Source organism: Urocitellus parryii, chromosome 14 (genome assembly GCF_045843805.1).
Source record: "Urocitellus parryii isolate mUroPar1 chromosome 14, mUroPar1.hap1, whole genome shotgun sequence".
Classification (NCBI taxonomy): domain Eukaryota; kingdom Metazoa; phylum Chordata; class Mammalia; order Rodentia; family Sciuridae; genus Urocitellus; species Urocitellus parryii.
Genome location: NC_135544.1, coordinates 39,974,024 through 39,997,704, shown reverse-complemented (window position 1 = coordinate 39,997,704; position 23,681 = coordinate 39,974,024).

Genomic DNA, 23,681 nt, shown 5'->3' with positions numbered 1-23,681 from the left:
TTCACTTGATTCATATCAAGGAGGTAGTGGTTCAGGGAAGATCACCAGGCAGAGAAAGCTCCATTTGAAGTCAGACTTATCCTTAGCATGTACATTAAGACTCAGTCACAGCCTGAAGAGCCAAGAGCACAACACTGAGACTGAATAAACCAAAGCCCTTGTCATTCTCAACATTACCCGTTATCTATGTGTGCTTAGTGTCATGCTTTCTTTTAGAACTCCCATCCTTCAGGGGTATCTTATTAATTACCTGACTCAAACCAAAGGGTCATGTCTGATTGTGAGCTTTAAAATGTAATACAGATTAAATGTTGATTAATATTATTGCCAAAAAAATATATGTATTGTAGAGTCTGGTTTATTAATACCTGTAACATAAATAAAATTTACTTTTTTTTGCAAATTGCCTGAAAATTTGAATTTGTTGAATAAAAAATAAATTAAATATGTAAATATAAAGTTTAAAGTCTGTAAATCTTCTTACTAAATAGAAAACTTGAAACTTATAAAATTACATTACCTGGTATGTGTAGAATCCAGTCAATTCACATAAGCTATTACATTGCTCTAATTATCTCAGAAGAACACCCACAGGGCTGGCTTCATGGACGAGTGACCAGTGTCATCACTCGACGTTCCCAGATGGAGGGACTGCTTATATTAATGATGAGAATAGGAAAGTGATCTGAGAGAAGAATTGGGGAAAGAAGTTGAATCTACTCAGATATATATATATATATATATATATATATATATATATATATTGAATGGAGAACTAAAAATGTAATGGCAAATCTAGCCACCTCTTACTTTGAAATAAATGCTTCCATTTAAGCAAATGTAAATACACCAAATGCCTTGTTTCAGTCATCTAAAGATGAGAATGTACCTGTTACATGTGCTCTTTCTTCAGAGCACCTAGGTACCTCAATAATGTAGAGTCATGATACTAATTATAACACTAACATCATAGTGTCATAATATTAATTCAGGGAGAAACAATCTCAGCATTTTGCATAAAATGTTTCTTGATATATTAAATGATTTTATTATAATTGACCGTTCCATTACATTTGAGTGAGACTGAGAATACATGATGTTTGATTGATCTCTCTTCTGTTTTAAACTCCAAGCACTGTGACAGGTTCTCTTGGGAGTTTCCAGGTAAGATCTTTCGGTCCCTGTGAACTCACTAAAGTAATATTGAAGGAATAAAAAAGAAGACCTTCCACAAAACAAATGCCTACATTGGTCTCCTCATCTAACCCTCTTTAAGTGAAGAGGTGTAAAATTTCGCTATGAAATAACACTTTTAATTATATTGTATGTTTTAAAATTGCAGCTGAATATAATTTTAGTAGCTCGTTTCTCCTGAGGCATCAACATCATTTATCACTCCGGCCGCCATCTGGCATGTCTGAACCATCATGATCAGCAGTTTATGTGGAAATTAAAACATTCAATGGGTCTCTCTTCAATAATGCTTTGAGGTCAGGGACAATATTGCCAGCAGCAGTGAAGATGCATTTTTATCGCACACTTGAGAGGCATCCATCCGACATATTTTATGTCTTTCTAGGTTTAGATTAGCCAAGCTTTTCCTTATTTGCACTGACCTGACATGGGGGTCATTCTGTATAATAACTATCTAAGAATCACTGGGAGTAGTCCCCTATCTGCCATTGTGCTTATGCAGCTACATTCAGTGAAAAGCTTAGCAGCAGCAGTAAAAGTTTCTCCCCCCAAGCCCCTTCCTACTGTGTGTGTTTTTCTTCTCTGGCAAAGAATTCCAAAACAACAGCAAGCTACAACTAATCATCAGACTAGTTACTGTGTGAGTCACCTGAAAGGAAAATATCTACCTTTTTTCAACACAATAGGAAGTAATCTCCTCAACAAACCTCAAAATGCTCTTTGGTTGTGTTAGCAAAGATTCCTTGTCCTTTGAGTGTACATTTAAATCCCTTTGAGAATAAACATACCTTATATACAAACAGAGATATGATAAATTGTGGTATAAAGGTGTATTAAGAATTGTAATGCAAAACAAAAGACAGATCATGTATAATGGCATAATTTGGCATGATCATACTTTATATAGAGAGTTACAAAATATTGTGCAGTGAATGGATAATTATGAATATAATGCATTCCACTATTGTCATGTATTAAGAAATAAAAAAAAAAAAACACTTTTAAATCTATGAGATTAGTTCCACAATTATGGAGTTGCTCAAGATAGCGAGTCACTCCAATAGGCCGATACCCTTGCAGTGCCTTTGTAATAGTCTTTGCAAAGCATTACACTCTAGAAATTGCCAAGTTTGGAAAAGACTTTTTCTCTCTCATCAGGGAAGTTATGACTTAAGAATGAGTACAATACAGCTTTTTAAAAATTTTAAAAAGGCAGTAATGATACAAATGTGCATATACACATTTTTCCACAAAAATGAATTTTTGCAAAATGAAAGGAAAACCCACTTGGATATTCGGCCCTTGTCTTTTGATTTCTATCCCCTCTGTCCAGCATCACCAAGCAGCATACACACTCACACACACACACATTCACATGCAGATCAATAGTGCCACCCATTAACAGCAAGAACAGACAGATTTAAAACACATGCTCAGGTAATAAATGTGGCATTTCCATAGAAATAAAACCCAAAAGTTCTTTGTACAGAACTGCCAGTACTTTTGACAGTACTGGCCATCTTGTGATATATTTCAATGCTAGAAAAATTTCAGAGAGAAAATAAGGCTCTAACATATTGTGAAATAGGAGCAATGTGTTCCAATGACATAGGTAGCAATATACACTGTAAAAACTGATAAATCACAAAGCTTTTCTTATACTTCTTTATGATTTTGTACTTTTACATTATATTTTGTACTTTTTATATATTTTGTTATACAATTTTATACTTTTACATTATATATGAACATATTAATACACACACACACACACACACACACATATATTTTTCCTGTACCAAAGGGCTCTTCACCACTAGCTACATTCCTAGTCATTTTATTTATTTATTTTTTATTTTGAGACAGGGTCTCACTAGGTTACTTACAGCCTCTCTAAGTTGCTGTGACCAGGTTCAAATCCACAATCATCCTGCTTCAGCCTCTGAAGCCATTGGAATTACACGCATGTACCCTCACCCCTTTCGTTTGTGTGTGTGTGTGTGTGTGTGTGTGTGTGTGTGTGTATTTAACTTTTCTATGAGGTTTCTATGAGGTTATTTATTAGTTTTGATTTTTAGTTTTATGATATTCTTTTAGTGTACAGTGGTTCCAACATAATTTGTTAAGAAGGCTATAAATCCTTCACTGAATTAATTTTGTTATCATTTTGTCAGAATGGAAATTATCAAAAATAGAAGCAACAATAAATGTTGGTGAAGATGTGGGGGAAAAGGTACACTCATATATTGCTAGTGTACTGCAAATTGGTGCAACTATTATTGAAAGGAGTATGGACATTCCTCAGAAAACTTGAAATGGAATCACCATTTGTCCCAGCTATCCCACTCCTTGGTTTATATCCAAAGGATTTAAAATCAGCATACTACAGTGATGCAGCCACGTCAATGTTTATAGCAGCTCAACTCACAATATCCAAACTATGCAACCAACCTAGATGCCCTTCAAGAGATGAATGGATAAAATGTAGTATATATACACAAATGGAATATTATTCATCCTTAAAGAAGAATGAAATTATAGCCTTTACAGGTAAATGAATGAAGCTGGAGAATATCATGTTGAGTGAAATAAGCCAACGCCCCAAATACAAAAGCCAAATGTTTTCTCTGATATGTGGATGCTAATTCACAATAAGTGGAGGGTTATGGAGAATAGAGGTACTTTGGATTAAGTAAAGGGAAGTGAGGAGGTATGGGGATATGAAGGATAACAGAATGAATTGAACATTATTATCCTATGTACATATAGGATTACATGACTGGTGTGAGTCTACAGAATGTACAACCAGAAGAATGAGAAGTTATACTCTATATGTGTATGATGTATCAAAATACATTCTACTGTCATGTATAACTAATTAGAACAATTTTTTAAAAATCTTAAAAAAATAATTTGACCATATCTGTGAATCTGATTCAGAATAGGAAATAGGGATTTCTATTTCTTTCTCTTCATTGATATTGTGTCATTATCCACTAATGTTAATCACACAATTTTGAGTATGGAAGTTAGTTAATGTAACTTTTCAGAAATTATTTGGAAATTTTCAAAATTATTTTAACTGCTTTAATTTTTATCATCTCCACAAAAATTTTAGAAATTGCTTATATATATATATATATATATATATATATATATATATATATAGCTTAAAATAATCATGATTAGACTGATAAAAAAACAATTTTGTTAAACCTCTAGATAAATTTGGGGAACATTAATATCATTGCAATATTGACTTTATAGTCCATGATCCTCTAAAATCTCCATTTTAAATGTGTTTATTATATGCATCATGAATTTTCAGTATATTGATCTTGTATATACTTTACAGATTCATATTTAGAATTTTGAATGTATGGGAGCAATTACAACTGGAATTGTATGCTTAATTTTAATTTTTTAGGTGTTCTTTGCTATCATAGAGAATTTTGATTGATTTTTGCATATTCGCCTTGTATTAACAATCTTGTTAAGGACCTGTATTAGCTCCAAGTAGTATCTTTTTTCTCATGTAAATTGAGTTGGATTTTCTACACAGGAAATCATATCATCTACAAAGAATACTTATTTTTTTTCTTTATGGTCTAGATGTCTGGATTTCCTCTTCCTGCCTGATAGGACTATCTAGGATGATCATTCCCAAGGTGAATGCAAGTAGCTAGAACAGGCATTCTTTCCTTGTTTTTGCTTTTCAAGTGTTGCCTGGATCAGGTGTGGTTAAAAAATTCTCTGCCCCAATGGCTATCAATTTCATAATCCTAAGGCTAGAGAAGGTAGTCCTATGGCTAGAGTGTTATATTTCTGTTACTGTCTTCATCCATTAGCATTTATGTATATGGGCTTTTCTCTCACCTAGGACAGGATACAGGTGAGGCAAAAAACAAAACAAAACAAAACAAAACAAAAACCCTGAAGTCCCAAGGTCCCTAACTAGTCTATCTTATTTTCTTCATTTTTAAATGTCTCTTGTGGATAATTTATGTATTTTATCCTAGAATTTTTGTTGGAATTAGCAGGAGAAATATAATGAAATGCCTTCCATATTGTTGAGAACTGAATCATATTTTAATCATAATTTTGAATATTACATCAAAATTGCCCAGAAATCAATACGGTAATTTTAAAAGGACAGACAACTGATATTAGGTGGAACAGAGGTCAGATATGGGCTGTTCAAGATAAGGACATCCAAAAAATTTTTGACATGATCAATTTCAATAACAAAAAGAGAGCCACATTTTAATCGCACTCTATACCAGGGTGACTTATAATAGTGGAAATTTTCTGCATCCAAATATCAGCACATGAGAGTCGATTGGACATATGGTATAATGTGAAAATAAAACAAACAAATATACAACAAAAATGAAAGCAAAAAAAACAAGAATGAAAAGCAAGAAGACTCTGCTCTCCATCTCCAGAAGGATGAGATTCCCTTCCTTCTTCTGAGAGTCACTTCTGCAAGTGAAAATCAAATGGAAACTAAAATAGATAGTGTCTTTGTCAAAATGAATAAAGACAACAGAGCCAGATGGCTGGGGAATTGCCAATTCAACTAATCTGTATGGATATTTGAAAAAATTGGATTCATTGAACTAAAATATAACCTTAGAGGAAGTGGAAAGGTTGAATAAAACAAGCTTTTGGAGTACTTATGTGATTGATGCAATATTTTTTTCTCTTTCAGGGTTCATTTAAACAGAAACAAAAAAAAGAAGATAATAATTATATCCAGGCATCATTCTAAAGAAAAAGTATGTCCCTTCACTTTATACTTACCAAATCTGCCTGTGTATCACTATCTTGTACTAGTAAGTAACTGAGATATAAAAAGAATTAGGATTTGCACATACTAAGTCAGATAGTTAGTCTGGGCCTGGGCAGTTTGGCCTCAAAACTTAATGTATCAATTACTTTACCACACTGCCTCTGTGTGGTTAAATGCACACTCCTTTACTTGTAAAGATGGGGGTTAAACCCAGTTCTACAATTGTCAAGTGGAAGGAGTTGATTTTATCCAAAAACTTATTGAAACTGATTTAATTACAAATGCATGATTTAACTAATTGAAGTATAAAATTATGAAATTTCAAGATACTTCCAATTGACGAAATAGCCACCATATAACAAGGATGATATTACTACATACTATCATGGATGAGGAAAGATATTCATGAGAATATTTAACTATGTGAAGCCATCAAGTAGAAAAACCACAATGATCAAAAATAGTCAAAAATAAATTAGTTGAGATAATGACCACATTCAGGAAAACATAAAATTACCCTTCAGGTTTTATATGTGGACTAGATTGCTCTGTGATACAATGTATCTCTGCAAAGACTTACAGGATTTTCAAGGTCATTAAGAACACTTACAGATGTAAAATATGACTGTTGAAGATCTGATAGTTTCCTTTTATAATTACTACCTATAACATAAAATTAGAATTGAAGACTATTCAGAGAACACTCCCCTTATTAGGACATATGAATTAATTTCTAAATCATATTTTACTATGTGACCAGATTTGTGAATTACACATTTACAAATATTACAGGCTGAAGAATGAACATACTGGAATATAATTTAAAAGGTGAAAATATTGATAAGTAATTTTAAAGGAAATTATTTGTGTTTGAATATCTATTACTCAGTTTTTCTGGGAAATGACTCTTGTTTTTCACTATAATTTTCAATTGGCTCTACCAGAGGTTTGATTTAGTATAACAGTATTTCTTACCTGCCTTATTTTAAGTGTATCAATATAATTAGCATGTGATTGATATTGTAGTTCATCTAAAACAATGCAGTATTTCCAGGTATAACATTATGATTACTGAGAACTGTTATCATCAATCAATCTGCCCCTAGGCACTGAATTACTTTTAATTGATACAGTGATTTCCTCTGAGACATCAAGTTTTGAGAGAGAAAAACTGAGCTCCTGCATTTCCCTTTTTCAGGTGGATCAGTCAATCCCAGTAGACCCACTGGTTCAGCAGACTGCTATCTCGGTGGGCTCACTGAGGCCTGAACTTAGATAGGTATGATTAATACCCAGGGTGAAAATGATTGAAAAGAAGTTATGGATCTCTGCAACTAAACATCTGAATGCAGCAAAAGACGAAGTCACTATAGCTGGAAGGTTTAGGTCAGGCGACGTTGATCAGAAAAGGCCTCAAGAAATGAGTTCAGTAGTGGGGAAGCTACACGTATGAATTCTGAGACTTATCCCTTAAAAAAAGGGGGTCAGTAAAACAACATGTCCCTGAAGCCATTTTTCTGTTCACAGTGGCCTTGCCATTGAAAGAATAATGAGAGCAAGCCTGGGCAAGAAATTCTAGATACATACTATCTTAAAGGACACTAGATTTCTCTTAAGCACACTGGGAGGTGAGGCAGTTAGAGCTAGCTGTAAAAAGCTACTTTCTTGTACCTACAACAGGATAGCTTTTCCTTGGCAAACTGTCCTGTGAGCAAACAGAGTAAGCTAATGCTGATGATGTCACTGCTTCTGCAACCTACCAAAAAAAAAAAAAAAAAAACCCTAAGGTTGGGTACCGAATTAAAGGCACTGTGGAAAGGACACTTGTCATTCATCCAGCCAACGGCCACAGGGCAAAGTGTCTTGAGGGATGGTGGTACAACTTGGCAAAGCCCCCTCCCCAGGGGTGCTCTTTCCCTTAGAGGCACTGTCAGCCTTATTGCCACTAGCTCTTCTTGGAGCAGTCTCTGGTCTTTTCAATATTTCCCCAATAAATCCTATGTCTCCCAAGCTCTCCCTAGGCACTTTCTTTGCTGATTCTCTTTTGGCTACCCCACTGCCCTAGCACAACTGGGCTGTGGACAAGACAGGCAGAGAAGAAGGTGAGGGTGAAAGGAAGAAGTCAGCATTTTTACTTCTCAAGACAATCTTATGAGTGTCTGCAGATTATTGTTACATGAATAAATTGACTTATCAGCAATTTAAAGTCCAGATAAAAATTTGTGCAATTTGGTAAAACACGGTAAAATAGGAAGACACGTCTTTCTAATCTTTCATAGTTGGTTAATTTTTTTACATGAAAAAATCAAATTCATATAGTTAAATGCACATATACATGTTCACGCTATGAGAATAAATATTACACCAGTTTTAAAACTAGAGACCAGGCCTTTGTTCCTTCTAGGTGAGTATATATTTCTTTCAAACATCTACCAACAAAGAAATAAGTCTAAGTATTTGCATGGTCGATAAAATATTTAGAAACAGATTCCTGAGAATAATGACTATATTATTGTAGCTAAATTTCAAAGATTGACCTTCTTGAAGAAAATCATGCTTTATTACCATTATCATAATTGCACAGCAGTGATATTTTGCAAATTTTAATTACTGTGATAAAAAAACTTATAATTATGATTCGCTCTTTATTTGAATGATATCAAGCCTAACACTATTTTAAATTCTGTATGTACTGTTATAGAATATTATAAACTATTTCTAGAGCTAGCCACTATAACATTATTTAACATTATTTGCTATTCTTAAAATGTTTGAGAATTAATTGAATATAAGCTGTAACAATGAAAGTCTTTATGTTTTCAATAAGATATATTTTATTTTATTAAGAAATATCTCAAATTTCTTTTCTGGAGATAGTTTGTTTTATGCACTTTGAACAGCATGCTTTTTTCTTTCCTTATTTAAGCACATATTTCTGCAAAAGCAGTGGTGGCACTTTTTATATTAAGCAATTTTCAGGAGAAAGCTAGTAGAAGTATGAGACAAAATGTGATCCATTATGATCCATTAACAAATTGATCTGTTAGAGAAAATTCTGGATTGTTATTTCTAAAATATTTAATTGAATATAACCCTTCACAAGTCATAGGGTTGTGTTTCATGATGAACTTACTCTCCTTTTAGATATGATACCATTGGCAGAGCTTCTGATCACTGTTTTTAAGGGGCAGTACCAAACTATTCCACCTATTGTCATATTAATAGTATATCTATTCATTAATTACAAAAATTAAATTTTTTAAAGTATGCTGTTAAAAATAAAATTAAGTGTTAACCTTTTTGTAACCATGTTCTTTTTTCTTCTTTACAAGTTGCCTCTTAATACTCTCTTTTCTTTTCACACCCATCCTGCTACTGCACCACAACAGAGAGGACATAGATACAGTCAGGGAGATCCAATTTAAATTCTCCTTTTTTTTTCCCCTGCTAGACACAGGAAGTGAGGTTGATATATTAATAGTTTGTCTTTCTTCATAGGTTTGGATTTTGGTTTGTTTGTCTCTTTATCCATCCCATGTTGGTAGACTGAGGTAGATTAGGATCAGTGTCAGGATATTTAAAAACAGGGGATAGTTTCTGAAGGATGGATGCCCAAGAGAAGGGTACTCACCATTCACACTGCAGGGCTCCTAAAGAGCTGGTTTATTGGAATCTCATGAAATTTAATCCCGTATTATAGCAGAAGGATAAATGATTGTAAGTTGATTTATGCAAATGTTTGAAGTTTTAGGGGAGAGTTTATGTTTCAGGTTAAGAGAAAAATTAGAAACCAGAGGCAGCTGAAGTTGCTTTCTCCTTGAAACTTGACTGGCCATTTACAGTGGAAAGAGGAGGCTGGTAAACAGGGTCGTTAGACGTAAATCTAGTCCCAGCCTCAGCAAAGAATGCCCAGTAGAGCTTGGAATCTGCCCCATAAATCCCCCACCCCCACACTCCACACTAAAGATGGGAAAAGTCCAATGATTGAGAGAGAATAATCTGCATTTGAATTATGGACCAATAGGAATAAATATTGGAAATGAAATGTTATGTTTAGTGCTCAACGGAACATGCACTAAGGGACAGAAGAATAGAGTGTTCTGACTTTAATAAATATCTATAATTCTTTTGTACTTCATCTTCAGAGTTTTGTCTTTTTTTTTCATCATTATGCTTGCATATCCTGGACAAGATTTAATTTGGAATTGGATAAGATTTAATGTGGAATCCTCCATTCTCTCCATCTTTTCTCATCCAACTCCCTGATGCATCTAATTAAGATGAGTCTCCTGTTCAGGTTTAACCTCTACCCATATACTACCTCCTTTACAAACAGATATAATTTTGTGGTTACTTTCTTTGCAGAAGGAGATTAATCACAACTAGACTAGTCAGTCCTTGACAGAGACCCAGGAAAGCAACTCACATACACTATGGAACTGGAAATGGGTGATTTCACAAAAGATTCTGAAATTTCAAGTGAGCTACCGTGGTGCACACCTGTAATCCCAATAATTTGGGAGGCTGAGGCTGGAGGATTGCAAGTTCAAAGTCAGCCACATCAATTTAGCTAGCCTCTGAGCAACTTAGCAAAACTTGTCTCAAAATAAAACAAAAAACAGCTGGGGATGTGGCTCAGTGTTAAAGTGTCCCTGAGTTCAATCACTGGTAACAAAATAATAATAATAATAATAAAATACAATAAATTTCAAGAATCCATGCATCTTGAAAATATATAAGGCTAGATTTGAATGGGAAAATACTATTCCATGAAGAAGGGTTGCCACATTGCCAGAGTAGTTTAAAGTATGCATGTAAAATCCTGATACTGGGTTTCAGGGAAATAATGTTCAAACATCAATAAATCCCATGTGTGAGTGTGATGTGTGTGTATACCAAATAATGACAAGTGCTATGAAGAAAAACTAATAGTCAAAAAGCAGTAGATAAGTCATCATTTTTTGGCATAAGATTTCTCTAGAAGGAGACTCTGAGACAAGGAATCTGAGCAAGTGGTTTATTAATTAATTGTACTCAAGAGAAATTGGTAAGGAAGTAGACTGAGAAACACAGAAGCCAACAAAAATGTGACTTTAGGCAAAACTCTGCTCTTACCTCTAAAAGAAACATTGGTGCATAAATCCCATCATGTTTTTTTTAATTCCTTCAGATGGGGAACAGGGATTTCAGGCCCCTACACTGGCCATTTGTTGGCAATGGGCTTTCCTAGAGTCTGGCACACACAGCCAGCTCTTAAGGCAAAGCCACAATAGCCCCCCCCCCCCCCCACCAAGCTTCTTTTGTAATTTCCATGATGAAAGGCAGAGGATGGGCCTATGAAGAACTCTAGGAATCTGAGAGAAAGAGCAAAAGAGAGCAGGTCCTCTACAGAAGTAAAGTCATGATGCAGTTGATAAACAAGGGTACACAGTACAATGACTAAGGTCCTGATGAGATTCAAATAATTATGATGATAACCATCACCAATGTCATCATTATGGACAGATTTAGCAGGAGCAAAGAGGAGAATTTTGAGGGATATAGGAATGACATATGAGAGGTAAAAGATTTAGAAGTTGAGAGGAGGGTATGGCTGTTAAAATGCCTATGGAAATAGATAGCATTATGAGTAAGCATCAGAAAAATAGAGAACATAGCTGAGAAGCAAGTCATCCAGGTTTGTGGTTTGGAAGGAGATTGAAGGGAAGCACTGAGGCCTAGATAGTAGCATCTTCTATTAGTGAGAGGGCGGGTCACCTTTCAATCTATTGCAATATTACTAATAAGTGGGAATTTCTCAAAACAGAGAGTCTTAAAATATCTGGATTTAATATATTTTATTCATCTTTGAAAGAGAAAAAATGAATAAGAAAACATTTGGGATATTGAAAACTGTCTCATATATATATATATATATATATATATATATATATATATATTTTTTTTTTTTCTTCTTTCCACATTCCTAGGGGCCATCTCCTACTGCTCTTATTTTTTACCCAGTTTGTTCACAAAATTACCATATTAGAAATAGGCCTCTCTTTCTGAATTAATTTGTTGACATCTTACTAATGACTTGGAAAAAATATTCTAAATCAAAACATTTTCTAGGGTTACCTTTGAAAGGTTATGTTAACTTATTAACAAAGGAAAAAAGATAAAGTTGATTTATCTTAGGAAGTCACATTTAATTTTAAGAAATGTTTTACCATTATTAAAGAGTCTTTTTTCTTTTGAAAAGTCATGTGGATGTGTAGAAATAATAATGTTTCTGACTCTAAGGAATCTGTAAATTAATATTTTATATATATATTTCATTCTTCAGATTCCCATCTATGTCTTTATAATAAAGGAGAACATAGTCGCTAATATATTGTTTCTTATTATTTACAGAACAAAATAATCCCACTGAACAAACTTAAGGTTTATGGTGAAATTGGTCTTAATTATTTTCTATGGTTTCTTCATTTTACTACATGCACTCAAAAGTGAAAAACAGCAAGTAAAAGGGAATTAAAAGAAAACAGCATCAATTATGCCAGGTTTGGTTACATTTTTAAAGTGCTTTAAAAAGTAAAAACAATATATAAAGAGAATGTCCTTTGAGCAAAATTGTAATTGAGAAAATGAATTAATGTACAATGGTATAATTAAAATGGGATATAGCTAAACTTAAAAATCATGGCTTTATTATTTTAGAACTAAAAGCAATACTTATTTAGCATTACTATCCCATTCACATGTCATTATTTTTGAAGGTCTATTTTGAAGGTAAACCTATATTTATGGGATATCTACTTTTTTGATGAGTATTGTGTCTCCAATTATAGATTCAAAATATATTCAGTAGGGGCTGGAATTGTGGCTCAGTGGTAGAGCACTTGCCTAGCAAGGGAAGGACCCAGATTCGATCCTCTGCACCACGTAAAAATGAAGGCATTGTGTTGTGTCCATCTACACCTAAAAAAATTAATATTTTAAATATATTTAGTAGAAAATAAAATTCATCTGTAATCCCAGCAGTTTAGGAGGTTGAGGCAGGAGGATCATGCCAGACTCAGATATTTAGTGAGGCCCTAAACAACTTAGTGAGATCCTGTCTCAAAATTAAAAATTTCAAAATAAACAAACAAACCAAAGATGACTAGGGATATTGCTCAGTGGTTAACTTCCAATGGCTTCAACTCCTTGTACAAAAAAAAAAAAAAAAAAGCGTTTCAATTTTAAAAATGCAAATGTCTATTAGTAGCATTTCAAGTATGCTTAGCATTAGGATTCCACTTTTTGTCAGTCAGTGCTTTGTAAAGCCAATTTACTTGCTAAAATAAATTTACATCAGATCCCACTGGAAGCTCAATAGCCATCACAAATCTTAACTTTCTTTTATTATTTGCCTGAATAATGAATGCACATGTTGTGCATATTGAGTATAAAATATCTGTAAGCAGTTTATGAACAAGGTGCTGTTAGATTCTTAAGAAAAAAAACATTTCAAACACTTCGACCCCCTTAAGTCATTTATTAATCTCTACTTTAATATCCTTGTCATATAGTAATCTAGGTTTTTGTTTGTTTTTCAATCCACGCCTGCATAGGAGTTTTAGCTACCTTTGTAGAAAAGTATTCTTGTTGAGTATCACAAAGCTATTGGGGGCATCTGATACAATGATAGAGACTCCATTACACATCAAAATACCATAAACATGAGAACAGAAATCACGTGTATTGGCACATTAAATTTAGACTATGACTGTAATAAAACACATTGAAGGATTGACAAAATATGGAATGGAACTAAGTCACCTAAACACTATATCCTGAACCACATTTATGATGCAAACTATGAATAAGGAACAAGGCTAGTTTAACAGCATCTGTCCTTTCAAGTGCCTAAATCTCCTGATAAGGAAAGTTCCGTTGTCCTGGCATTTGAAGGTCTAGGGAAGTATAGAGGACTAGAACATAGTATTTCCCCTTTGGTTTTAAGACTTCGAACTCTGTACAGAAACATTGTGAACTTATAGAAAGAGACTTAAACGGTTACAGTTAATAAGTCATTTTCTCTCCATTACTTTACTGCATGTAAGACATTTAGTTATGTGACAGAATTACTAGGTTGCTTACTGGAAGAAATATAATGTATGTAAAAGGCTTGTAAATTTGAGGCTATTTTCCTACAATTGTAATTTGAAGAAAATATGCTTCAGTTAATCAGCTAAGGTCTATGTTTGCATGTCTTGTATTTCTAAAACTCAAACTGGGAGAAAACTTATCTTCAAATTTCCTTCTTCTAGGCTCAATAGTTAAAAATATTGATACATAGACAAGCTCACCAAAGCACTCATTTCCTCCTCCTATCCCAGAAAATTAATCCTATTTAGAAAAAGTTAAGTGGAACCATAACAATATTTAGTAGTGCAATATGAATATGATTTCTCATGTTTTATAGTTACTAGTGCATATTGATGATCTGGGATTGATGATCTGATGATCAGTCTATTTTTTAAATGTATTTTTTTCCACAGCAAAGCAAGGAATCTCCAATATAACACCACTTGTTACACCTGTCAACGTTTATTGATATAGTTAGCATGAACTTAAAAATGAACGTCATACAGCGTAGATTTGGAGTCCTGAAATCAACTGTCAAAAGTATACAAGTAAATTTTTGAATAATACCTTTACAAAGTACTTTGTACTTCACATTGGTGGGAATAATTGCTCAAGTTAATAATTAGTTGAAATCTACTGATTCAACAATACAATCTATTTTCTTTACATTCTCAGATCACTTTGATGACTTATTAAATATGACTGACAGTATTTTAAAAACTTTGGTCAGACATAATGCTTAATATAGCTAACACATAAGATTTCAAACCAAAAAGATGTAAAGTCAGCCACAATTAATTTTATTAGTTCAAATTTGTATACCTATTTAGTGCTTATAATAAAGATTTAATGAATTTAAAGAAATTAAAATTAGTTTGAATCCATCTGCATTAATCTTTAAAACTCTTATTTAGAACACTACTCACATATTTTCTTAGGAACTATATCTGAGTGCACTTGAATTTACTTCTGATCTACATTTAGATTAAACTTCCTCTTTTCTACATTATAAATTCTTTTCTGAGCTAGAAATTTAGATACAGGAAAATAAAATAATCCCTTCTTTTGGCCTGTATTTAATGTGTTTATGAATAATCTTGTGTTTTAGGAAGTATTATCTCAAAACCTCCAAATATTTAAACGGATAAGATTCATTTTTACCAGAATTGGGTAGTATAGTCACATTGCTTTGCACGCACAGTGCCCTGCTAATCAAGTGTAAGAACACCAGAGTGTCCCATGAAGTCAGAGTGGGATTTCAACAGCACCAGGCCAGAACTAAAACAGATTAATGCATTCCAACTAATGGCAAAGGGGACCCTAGTGACCACAGTGGCAGTCAATGTACATGAAAGCATTTAAAATTTCATTCCTTGTTAGTTTGATCTATCTACATTAGAAAGGATGTGCTGGGAAGCAGTTTAAAATAAAAAGGTCCATTTGTCTTTTTCTGGACCAGAAAGTTATAACTGCTTAATTTTACCTCTTTTATGTAAAGGAAAGTGAGTGAGAAAAATTGATCCACGGCTGTCAGGCTCAAAGAATATTAGAAATTTGTCTAAAATGGAATTGTTCCCCATTGATGCATCTAGGTGATACAAAGATTCTGCCTTTCTCTAAAATTCTTCAGGAATTTAGCTCTGAATCCGCGTGAATATGTTAAGATGTTAATAGTTGATGAGGTATTCATAAGGAATTTTTACAGAATGAGCCCACACTACTCCTTCAGGAATTAACATCAGACAGTAGAATGATGGCAAATATGTCCCAACTCTTTCAAGCCCACAAGGCTTATTGGAAACCTTCATGTTTAGCCTGACCTTCTGGTTTCACGACTGCCTCTATTTAGCTTTGTTTGGGGGTGAGTGTTTCAATGATACCTATCTGGAGCCCATTCTCTTTTTTTTCTTCTCACTGATAAGAAATAATAAATAATTGCCTGCGTAAGAAAGTGAAATGAAAGAAACAAATATATATAAATGATGGCATTTTAGCTTTCCAGAAACAAGTCATGAAATACAGAAATAGAAAAAATTCACACATAACTTTAAGTCAATGATGAAAAACCATCTTACAGAATAGAAGAAGAAAGGAGGAAGGGGAGGAGGGGGAGGAGGGGAGGGGGAGGAGGAGAAGAGGAGGGGGAGGGGGGAGGAGGAGGAGGGGAAGAGGAGGGGGAGGAGGAACAGGAGGAGGGGGAGGGGGAGGAAGGGGAGGAGAAGGAATGAATGTGTGTGTGGAGAATGAAAATCATGGTCTTACTATCCAAAAATATATACCTATGCGAATCAGATGAAAAAAAAAATCATCAGAGTACTCTTAAAATAATTTAATGTGGGTCTTTCCAACCCACATATATTTCCCTATTTTTTCATTTTTCATCTTTAGTAACAACAGCATTAGTCATAAGAATCTCATATAACATTTTCAAATTCCTTAGAGTTTAATGAATTTAAAGAAGTTAAAATTAGTTTGAATCCATCTGCATTAGAGTTGAACTTGAAGAACAACAAATTTTTATTTATTATAAAAGTAAAAAGAAGGCTGGCACACACCTGTAATTTAGTGGCTCTGGAGGCTAAAACAGGAGGATCCTGAGTTCAAAGCCAGCCCCAGTAAGGGCAAGGTGCTAAGGAACTCAGTGAGACCCTGTCTCTAAATAAAATAAAAAATAGGGCTGTTGTATAGCTCGGTGGTCCAGTGTCCCTGAGTTCAATCCCTGGTACCAAAATGTAAATAATAATAATAATAATAATAATAGAAAGCTACAGGTAAATGGTGAACAAGCAAGTGAAGTAATAAAAGAGTAACTACTAAATTGTGATATATATATTTGGGGTTAATAATTGGTAGCACTTTTGAAAAACTATTACAAAAATTCACCTACCCAAAGAGGACCTGATTATGTAACAGCAGTCCACTCTATGCTTTCAATATAACCCTGGCTGCTTGGTTACCTTAACTTATTTTTTAAAGTGACTACTGTCTTTCTCTCCCTCTCTCTCTCCCCTTCCCTATTCTTTCCCCCTCCCAACTCTTTGAGGAAACAGAATTACCTTTCTTCCCATCCTAGAAAGAGTTATCTGTCCTTGAGCACACACTCACCATAGGAAGGAAATAATTCAGACTTGGGGATGTCACCAGAAGATCTAATAAATGTTCACCTTCCAAATTAACAAGTAAATTACAACTTCAGACAGCAAACAAGTGGAATGAAGCCTTTGAATCACCTCTCTAACCATATTCCCCACCACCACCCCCATTCCCCCTTAGGGACAGAATCACATCCTGTGGGAAAGGAGTCCCCTGTTCTTGGCTAGCAAAGAAAAAAAAAAAAAACTCTTCTATTTCCTTTTTCTCAAAACTATGTCCTTGTTATTGGATTGGCATCATCTGGGACAAGGTCCAAACATTTGGTTACAATTTTACCATTTCTTTTTGTCAATATTTATTTTTTTTAGTTTTAGTTGGACACAATATCTTTATTTTATTTTTTTATGTGGTACTGAGGATTGAACCCAGTGCCTCATGCATGCCAGGTGAGCGTGCTACTACTTGAGCCACATCCCCAGCCCACAATTTTACCATTTCTAAAGAAAATCGAGGATGATAAAAAAAAAAATCACCAACCCATCTTCCACACATTTCCTAAAGTAAGAAGTTATGGAAAAGATTTTTAAGTGCTTAATTTCCAATTTCCAAGGAATTTACAAGCTACATAAATTTTTACTTTAGAGAAACTTGCTATGTTTTATTTCTAAATTTCTATATTAAATGTAATCTCCCAAAGATACTACAAGTAAAAGATGAATATGTAAAAGATGAACATGACAATATTATTTAAATATTTGCAAATGTATAACAGAACATATGCATAAATATAATTTCAGGACAAATTAATAATAAAGCATGATTTAACTCTGAAGAAAGTGTGTGTGTGTGTGTGTGTGTGTGTGTGTGTGTGTGTGTGTGTGTTTAAAAGCTGAAACAAACTTGTGGGCCTCCACACATAATTCAGAGAGCTCATTAGACTAGGGGCAAGAAATTAAGGAAATTGGAATAATGAAAAGGTCAGAACATCCTATCATTTATCTGATGCCAATTCCTCCTGGGGAAAAAAAAAAGCCTTCCATAAATTCAAATCCCTGACAAATATTTTAGTTCTAATAATTTGTTACTCAATTAAAAGTAATGATAATTTATTGTTGTATGAAATATTATAATAGAGACTTATGTGGGTATCTATGTCATGTCAGTTGCTATTGATCGGATAGCTTAATGCAAGAAAAATATAATTTATTCTTTATTAAAATGAGCAATTATCCAAGAATCAATACACTTCAGTTGATAACATTCTGTGCAGCTGTTGAAACAAAGAAAGTGCCAGTCCTAAAACAGAAATAAAAGATGGTGAGGAAAACAGGAAACAGAAGAAGAAAAAATGAAGAAGTAGAAGTCAGTATAAAATTTGAGACCTATAAGAAAATTGCAAACTAAGAAATATGAACATTTTATCTACATTTTAAAATATTAGACATTTCACATGCTCATACTTAAAATTGAAGGCTAAATATTCAGTGTCGTAGAAGTAATACTTTTCCACAGTTTTCTTTAACATCTTTTGTTTTCGTTGTTGTTGATTATTTTCTTCTTAATTTGAAGGATCTCTATGTAAGGTGTCGAATTAAAATCTCTCTTGCTTCCCTCAGTTGCAGTCTATCATTGGCTTTTTACTTGCTTACAATGGATATTGGTATGCTAATATTTCTAATGTTTATGCTGTCTCTTCTGCCAATCTTTTCCTTATGATTTCTGGGTTTTCTGTTGGCTTCAAATGACTCTTCTTCTGCCTTCTTGAAAACGACTATTCTGTGATGATAATATTTCTTGTATTTTTATTTTTATATTTAGAACACGAATTTCTTTGGAAATCATGCTATATAAGTTGCTAAAGCAAAATTGTTTTTTTTTTCCTAAGGGGAAAGCCTATTATGAAAATATTATTAATTCAAAAAAACAATCTTAACCACAAAATTTAAATATCTCTTTAATATAGGTGGTTTCCCATATTTTTCACATGTTTTGGGATTATTTAAATCTTCTCATTTTGTTTATTTCTTTGACAAAATAAATTTGAATACAGCAGATTCCTACCTTTAATTATCTTAAATGTCAAATCATTGATATGGGAAGTCCATTCAAAATTTTTATTGAAATATTCTCACATCCATCTTTTCACATAAATTTATAAATCACATGAATTTTAACACCCTTCAAAATGGGATTCTGATGGACTTTGTACTAAATATTTACTGTCACTTTTTCACAGTGTGAAAATATAAAATTGAGATTTTTCATTCTAGAACATTATTAGCCTGTCCATTATTTAGGAATTCTTGGCTGTAGAATTCTCTAAAAATGAATGGCATAAGTTTGTCTAAAACTTAGGTAGGCATACAAATTTGTGTGAGATGTACATCATATGTTAAGTATTCAAGGTATTTATCTTTTGAATAGCAATTAATTTTACTAAATTTTATCTATCATTTGAAATGCCAAACTTTCAATCCTAGTGATAAATAGTTAAAACCAGAAGCACAATTGGAAATTCAGACTTCAATTCAAATGTAAATTGGAAGTCTATACTTCTTCTTATTGTGTATTTTGAAACCTTACATTTTCTTTGAGTATGAGATTGAGTCAATTAAATTATGGTCAGTGTTATTAAGAATGTATTTATCTTAATTTTTATCAATTTCTACTGCATGAACTATTCTGTGCTCTATATCCAAATTTAAATTAAAAGTTTAAAGAGTCAAATGTACTTAGATAAAGTTAAATGGCAGAAAGATAACAAATGTGAAAAAGTGTGCATTATAAAAGTGGCAATTAATATAGAACCCAGAACTCTAGTATTTGACATTTAAGCATCTCTCTCAAGACTTCATCATGAACAATTTATAGCCTTAACTACAAAATGAAATGTCATATATAATTGGTCATGTACCTTTGACATTTCGTCTCAGGTTTGGTGAATCAATTTTGTAATTTGGAACATTTGAAGCCAACATTCAGAGGCCAGAATTTCAGAACTAGCTATTTTAATTATTTTAGAAAATGTGTAACTTTTCTTGTTTCTTTAAATTTAATAAAGCAAACCATGGCCAGTTAAATGCTGAGGTACCATGCAAAGATACTGTAAGAAATAATTATAATGTTAGTAATTACATAGGCCTTTTAATTTCTTTTTTAAAGTGAATTAACTCAAAATGCCACGTTTACTTTTGAATTTTAGGGGGAAAACTTATCAATTCATGAAGAACTGAATTCATATATATATGAATATATGAATCATATATATGAATATATGAATCATATATATATATAACATATATATATAACATATATATATATATATATATATATATATATATATATTATAAATTGCTACTTAAAGTTTCAGGCCAGGTTATAGTCAGATAGTGCCATACTATCTAAACCTTTGGCATACGTATCTCTCTTTTTATGAATGCACAAGAAGATAACAAAAGTACTAAAAATATACCAAAACATTTTACAGAAACAAAGTCCAAGGGAAAGGTAAGGATATGAAGAAGAAAAGTATGAAATTAAAGAATTGATCACTATCTGGATTCTCTCTCTGAGAATCTGCCTCCTTGTTTAATGTAGTCAAACATAGTGGGATGGATTCCAATTGGTTAAGCCTGAACTGTGATCTGAGGTACCCATACATAATATTCTAGGGCAATGCTTAAGTGTTTTTCTCAAAATAATAGTGAAGTGATCTTCAACATTTTTTTCATATATTTGCTGGTTGATTGTATTTTATCTTCTGAGAAGTGTCTGTTCAGTTCCTTGGCCCATTTACTGATTGGGTTGTTTGTTTGTTTGTTTGTTTTGGTGTTAAGTTTTTTGAGTTCTTTATGTATTCTGGAGATTAGTGCTCTATCTGATGTGCATGTGGTAAAAATTTGCTTCCATTCTGTAGGTTCTCTATTTATCTCACTGATTATTTCTTTTAAAGACCTTTTGAATGTTTTCTCTGGCATGTGGATGCTGATCCATAATGGAACTTGGGGTTGGGGAGCATGGGAGGAATGGAGGAACTTAAATAGGGCAAAGGGGAGGGAGAGAAATGGAGGGGGCATGGGGTAGAAAAGGTAGTGGAATGAGATGGAGATCAATACCCTAAGTACATGTATGAAGACACAAATGGTGTAACTCTACTTTGTGAACAACCAGAAACATGAAAAAGTGTGCTCTATATGTGTACTATGAATGGAAATGCATTCTGTTGCCATGTATATAACAAATTAGGGTAAATAAATAAATCAAAAAAATAATAGTGAAGTGAGTCTCTAGAAATGGAAAGGAGGTCAAGGATTCTAGGCAGGCAAAAAATAAGAAGAAGACACATTTTCTCCTTTTGTTTCCTCTTTGCTCTGGGAATAGACTATGATTCAGTATTATCTAATTTGCAAATGCAAGAAATAAAAATAATTAAACAGGATATACTTATGGGGAGCAAACTAAAATATCTTTCATGTGTCTCAATATTTTCTAACCAATTGAGCCTCTCTTCTCTCTAGCTTAAGAAACATCTTTTTAAAATTATAGAGAATGACTGAAAATCAATAGCTTAGAGACCTGCTAAGTGGAATGGGAAAAATGAAAACCTCAAAAGAATCAAAAGTGCACATTGTTGACCTTAAGTGGAAAGTAAATTTGCACTTTCTAACTATATCTTATTTATTCACATACATATGCATATTTTGCCAAAAAAGCATGCATATTCTGAATCTTTCTCAATAATTCATGACTGTCTTTTTTAATCTCTTTAGCTAAAATCCTACTCATCAATTGGTCTTGGTACACAGAAGTTACATAACCTTTTATACATAAAATGATTCCTGTAACATTTATTACTTGAAATTAAAAAAAAAACAGAAAAAATAAAACCAGCAAAATATTTACTGTGTGTCTTCATTAATGTGGCTGAAAAGAAAGGGCAAGCTGTTCTATCTAGAACAGCTGTTCTATCTCAGCTCAGCATCCTCTAAATAACTCTAGAGTGTGTACATGTGACATGCCCATCTTCTAGTAGTTCACATACACTATCTCTACCCTTTTACACTCCTACCTTTACTTCAATCTCTGACATCTTTACTAAGTTTTGAAGAAACCATGAGATCCATTGCTACTTCAACTAAATAACAGCATCACTCATTTTGAGCTGACCAGAAAATAATATGATCTTTCTCTTCTGTCCCACCAAATGCAATGCCCTTAATATCTGCTTTGACGTTTGACTGAATAAAAGACTATGTCTTACAAACTATTCAAACTGCAGTGAAAACTAGCTCTGTGCAAATTCTGCCACATTTAGAAATACATAAAAGGCAGATAGTACAGGACCCAGGCTCCGGAGCCAGCTGAGCTGTGTTCAAATCCAGTTGTGCCATTTTATTTACTGTGGAGTTTTTGGAAATTCACATAAATTCCCTGGGCCCAAGTACCTTCAACAATAAATTGGGTGATGATCATGTTCACCTCAAGTGTTGTTGTGAAGATTAATGATTTTATTTTATGTGTAAACTCCTTAGCACAGTGCCGGTGCCAAGGGAGCAGTTAATGGATGCCAGGCACTCACTGGGCCCTTTCAATTTAGGAGATTCCTGTACTGCAACTCTCAAAAAGGCTTCTTCCTTTGGTGGTAGGAGGGGTGATTAATTTTCTTAACCTCTCTCTCTCTCTCTCTCTCTCGAACTCATTTTATTCAGATATTTTACATAATACTTCAATGTGGCTTGCCTCTTATCTTTCGCATTTCCCTATTTCTCTGATGTTTATTTGATGTTTGGAAAATATTCTGCGATTGGTTTCCAAAGTACCTGAAAATTTTTTATTTTATTTTGCAAATTTATTTCTAAGTTTCTTGATCTTTGTTTCTTTCTAAGAAATTCGTCCTTTGTTGTTTTTAGGTGCAATAACTCTTAAAATTCTCTGAGCATATATGATCAGAATGCCTCTATGTCTTTTGTTTCTGGTCTACATTCTCCTCCATCACTTGTATTATCTGAGTGTTGGGGTAATTTCTCATAGTGACAACTTAAATCAGATGTTAAGAGAAAGTTTTCTCTCCATTCATGGACTGTGTAAGAATTAGAAAATCCAGTGCTGTTTGGCAGCTCTGAGTATGAGTAAGCTTGTTTTCTGTTCTTCTTTGCTTTGGTGGTATAGCATAAGAAGCAAATGGTAAGAAGGGATGAGGGAAGGCCAAGTGCTATCAATCATATCACCTTGGAACCTCTATAGTCCTTTGGATGAATTCTAAGTTATCCTGCCTAAAGGTTAATGTTGGAATGTCATATGTGAGGTGTGAATCTTAGAGGAAAAAGAGGAAACTCCTATGAAAAATTTCAGTTAATCATTATGAATTTAGTTCCATGTTTTATTCCTGTTAACCTCAGTGATAGCTGGTATCTTGCAATATTTAGACTCTGACTTTTGGCAGGGAAAACATCTTGCTTCAGAGATGCTGCATGCTTTAGATCAACCTAGG